Raw genomic sequence first — 4,964 nt, 5'->3', positions numbered from 1 at the left:
AGGTGCTGGAAAATTGGGACTGATCACCCCCCGCGGCAACCACGGTAAGTTGGCAGTTACACTGTTCAGACTGACCGTTGGTGTGGTTTTCCTGTGCTTGTTGCTGCAAAGAGGATCTGAGGTTTGTCCCCGTGGTGGGGTGATTCATGGGTGGAATCATATAGAGGTGCAGTCCCGTTGGGGGCCCAGTGCTCGAACCGTACCTCATAAGGGACGGACACCCCGGATTGACCAGTGATTGTGACTCTCTTTATAGTCAAAATACCCTGAAATTCCCGATCATTATTAGTAATTGGGCATGGTCATGTGATCAAAGACTGGGTAGGATACGTAACTCAGGTATATATAGATAGATATATATAACCAGAGGTGTCCGGAGGGATAGTCTGAGACGCCCTCCTCCTTTCACTGAGTACCGCGAATTTTGGGCAATCCCAGAGGGGGATTATTGACCCGGTGGAACAATTATTATCATCTGCCGCCAGCCTTAGTCCCCGTTATTGCTAGTGGTTGAGTATCCACCCCTTCCATTTACCAGCTCCAGAGGGAAAAAAAAAAGTTTTCAGAAGACTTTAACCCGCTCTGTTCAGCAGAGAGAGAGAAAAAAAAAAGAGCAAACAGCAGCCTCTAGCCCCCACAGCAGCTGCGAGCACACAGTGTGCCCTTCAGCCCACACAGCAAACTCTCGCCCCTCCCTCAGACTTCAGCTAGTGAGAACCCTGCTCCTCAGCCCCTCCCTGCTAATTCTCATTACTGTTCAGTTTGTGATCTCTCCCACATGTCCTGTAAATTTACTAGGGGCAGATTCATTATCACAGTTCCGCTCCAGAATACAATTCCAAGATGATGGTCAGATGGCTCTTACGTTATATAATCCCTATGCAGATGAAGACAGTGAGGAAATTTGTATTTTGTATGCCCTTCCTACAGTTATGATGGCCCTGATAGGCTCAGATCCACCCCCAATATTACCTGAGGATCAATGACTCACCCTATACCTCTCAGAGATACCATCTAAACTCTGGTCAAAAGGGTCAAATGATATAGGGAAAATGCCTGTAGAACCAGTAAAAGTGTTTCTCAAACCTGGTGCCCCTTTTCCCAAAGTCCATCAATATCCTTTGAAACATGATCAGGAGCGGGTCCTTCAGGAACAAATAAAAATGTTACTTGATAACGGTGCTCTGGTACCCTGTGTTTCTCCATGTAATACGCCCTTGTTTCCCGTTAAGAAAAAGACCCCACCTGGCCAGCCCCCTGTGTACCGGCTGGTACAAGATCTACGGGCAGTTAATGCCGCTACTATTCTGGAAACTCCAGTGGTGCCTAATCCTAATACTCTTTTGTCCCAAATACCCCAGGATGCTGCTTGGTTTACAGTTATTGATCTTACCAATGCCTTCTTTAGCATTCCGTTACACCCAGATTGCCAGTTTCTATTTGCATTCACTTAGCAGGGACGACAGTTAACATGGACAGTTATGCCACAAGGGGCCCAAAACAGTCCCAACCAGTTTGAAAAAAAATATGAGCAGGTGTCTTTTGCCATTTCTGCCACTGCTAGCCTCCTTAAGTATCTGGCAGCACTGAACTATCGGGTTTCGGCCTCGGAACTTCAGTTCTGCCTTGGTCAAGTGATATTCTTGGGTCACTGTCTCCTTCAGGGTGCCAGACACCTCACAGACGAAAGAAAAATAGCTGTCAGCTCCCTTCCTTTACCAAAAGATGAAACTGAACTCTAGCGTTTTCTTATTGTTGTCAGTGGATACCGGATGCATCCCGCATAATGCAACCCCTTTACAATGCCTTGAAAGACGGCATAATGAGCTATAAGGAAAGATGGCAGTGATGAGGATTACCTCCAACATGATTGTTCCCAACTTCTGATAGAAGAAATAGCTACTCCACCAAATGTCAGTGAGAATTCACTCCCAAATCCTGATCTGGTGTTATACACGGATGGTTCAAGATATGCTGACGAGTTTGGTAGATTCCACACGGGATACGCTGTTACCACAGAGGACACTGTAGTGCACGCAGCTGCGCTCCCGCCCTCACAGTCAGCACAAGAAGCAGAACTCCAGGCTCTGTCTACTGCATGTACTTTGGCCAAGAACAGACGGGCTAATATATACACGGACTCACGGTATGCATTTGGTATCGCTCACGACTTTGGGGCTCTATTGGCCAATCGAGGGTTTATTACTACTGCCGGAACCCCAGTGAAAAATGCTGAAGCTGTTAAAACCCTCATGCACTCGATCAAATTACCTACTCAGGTGGCTATTATCAAAGTTAAGGCACACGGTCCTAGGACCAGACCATAGATTGTTGGCAACACATTTGCGGATATGCAAGCAAAAGCCGCCGCTCTCTTACCCGTTGAACCAACCATACCAACTATGGAGACCACACGCTCTCAGTGTAAACAGTTACAAGAAGAACTGACCCTACAAGAACCTGTTGATCTACAACAGACTGAAGTTTTCTGTCGGACCCCGCGAGACCGCTTAATGACGATGCAGAGAATGTCTACAAAGGAAGAGGTAAAGCAATGGAAGACTGATGAGGCATGTATGGATAATGGTCTCTGGAAAAAGGACCAACTCGTGTGTCTCCCTAAGCGGATATACCCTGCTATTGCCACATGGGCACATGGACCTACACATCGAGGAAAGAATCAGGCCCTCGCACTGGTGCAAAAATTCTACTGGGCCCCGGTTCTCCAGTTGGCCGGAAGCATTCCCTGTTACCAACATGACTGCAAAGACCACAGCGAAGAAACTGGTGATGGAAGTTATATGCAGATATGGGGTTCCAGAAGTTGTTGAAAGTGATCAAGGCCCGGCCTTTTCTTCTCATGTGTACCAAGAAGTTCTGACAATGCTTGGATCCACTGTAGCCCTCCATACTCCGTACCACCCACAATCCAGTGGGGAAGTTGAGAGGTTGAATGGCACACTGAAGGGACAACTGACCAAAATGATGCAGGAGACTACGGCTCCATGGCCAGAGCTCCTACCCATTGTACTCTACCAAATCCGTACTACCCCTATTGCAAAACATGGTCCTATCCCCATATGAGATATTGTTTGGTGCTAGGCCCCCAGTTGCAAATTTCCAGCCCCAGCAGTTATCAGAAGAGACTGACCGTGTTGTTCAATATGTTATTCTGCTTAGTAAAAATCTTGCTAACACCTATGTTCTAGTTTTCTTTTCCTTTCCAGATTCAGCAGAAACCGATACCTGTTATAACCTGAAGCCTGGTGACTTGGTAGTCGTGAAAAGGCATGTCAGGAAGCACGGACTAGAACCCTTGTATGACGGTCTCTATCAAGTTCTCCTCATCACCCAACAAGCCAATAGCAAATGAAGGGACATAATGTTTTGGTTTTCCGTATTTTTCATATTATTATTATTGGTAGAAGTTAAAAGTTAAAGTTAGAAGATATTCAATGACTCAGAGATTAATACGTTAAAGATAATGATCGTAATAAGGACAGTTGGTTGTTCAGACACCTTCTCCTTTTTCAATTCAGCCAATTGATTTAAGGGAATTGGGGGCTGGATAGCTGGGATCTTACAGAGCTTGTTACACATTGCTGCCTGTATCCTTGTTGTATATGTGATACTAAAACTTGTTATTTGGTGTATTTCTGTATGTATTAGGAAATTCTGCACTAAGCCAGCTAATGATGATACCAAAGGTGTCGTTGCCCCTGCTTTTCTCTACACCGATCTCAAAAGGCTACTTGATGAAGATGTTGAAGCCAAGCGCATGGCTACCTACAAAAGATCCCCACCACCGTCATCAAAAATTGTTATTCGTGAACTGCAGTATACAGGGGGACGGGTGTGCCGCGACAGCCATGACTGGTAACATGGCATCAGTCATGTGAAGACCAGTACCCCTCAAGCTGTTAGCTTGGGATAGCACCTCTGATGCTGCATACGTGTTAAAAAATTTTTATCTAGGGGGGAATGTTAAGGGTTAATACTAAAAGCAGAGTTGAAGTTTCGTTTTATCCATTCAATGTAAGGTTTCGTTTCTCCGTTTTTGTTGTTGTAAGATAAATTTTTATAATTGGCATGGCCTGTCATGAAACCAGACTGTTTCCATCAGGTGCAAGATAAGGGGCTCGGGGGGGGAGTGTATTGCTCTGAATATTCCATTATACTACTTTCTATTTGGATACGGACTTATATGTAGTTTCCGGTTTTCTTGCAATATTATTGGCTTATAAAGTGAAATGATGCTATTGGTACTTGAGAACCTTGCATAATTAAGCAAAAGATTATAAAAGATGTGACTAAAATAAAGGGGCTTAGTGATCTGCCTCGATCCTCCCGTACAGAGACCCCGTCTCCGTGTGGTCATTTGAGTTGCTAGCAACACTGGAATAATTTGGAAATCACTGGCTCAACCGTGAAGGGTTAATTTAACTCTCTCCTTACAGTCTGAGGAAAGGGCTAAAAAGCCTTCACTAGACCCCTGTACAGCTGTATAATGAGGCCCAGGCTTTATAGTGAAGGGACTGGAGTGAGGGCCTGTGCCCAGGATCTACAGTCTGAGGAAAGGGCTAAAAAGCCTTCACTAGACCCCTGTACAGCTGTATAATGAGGCCCAGGCTTTATAGTGAAGGGACAGGAGTGAGGGCCTGTTCCCAGGAGCTACAGTCTGAGGAAAGAGCTAAAAAGCCTTCACTAGACCCCTGTACAGCTGTATAATGAGGCCCAGGCTTTATATTGAAGGGACAGGAGTGAGGGCCTGTGCCCAGGAGCTACAGTCTGAGGAAAGAGCAAAAAAGCCTTCACTAGACCCCTGTACAGCTGTATAATGAGGCCCAGGCTTTATAGTGAAGGGACAGGAGTGAGGGCCTGTTCCCAGGAGCTACAGTCTGAGGAAAGGGCTAAAATGCCTTCACTAGACCACTGTACAGCTGTATAATGAGGCCCAGGCTTTA

The 4,964-nt window shown here is 45.7% G+C and overlaps 1 long non-coding RNA gene across 1 annotated transcript; it reads left to right on the top strand.

Annotated features, from left to right (window-relative positions):
- Positions 1-380: 380 nt before the first annotated feature.
- On the top strand, positions 381-4,358 carry LOC141047106 (uncharacterized). Its single transcript, XR_012219753.1, has 2 exons — positions 381-3,318; positions 3,670-4,358. It is a non-coding gene; the product is annotated as an uncharacterized lncRNA (long non-coding RNA).
- Positions 4,359-4,964: the final 606 nt, after the last annotated feature.

This window comes from Dendrobates tinctorius, unplaced genomic scaffold (assembly GCF_039654945.1).
Source record: "Dendrobates tinctorius isolate UK_male_01 unplaced genomic scaffold, ASM3965494v1 ptg000126l, whole genome shotgun sequence".
Taxonomy (NCBI): Eukaryota; Metazoa; Chordata; class Amphibia; order Anura; family Dendrobatidae; genus Dendrobates; species Dendrobates tinctorius.
This window is presented reverse-complemented; position numbering and strand designations above follow the sequence as displayed.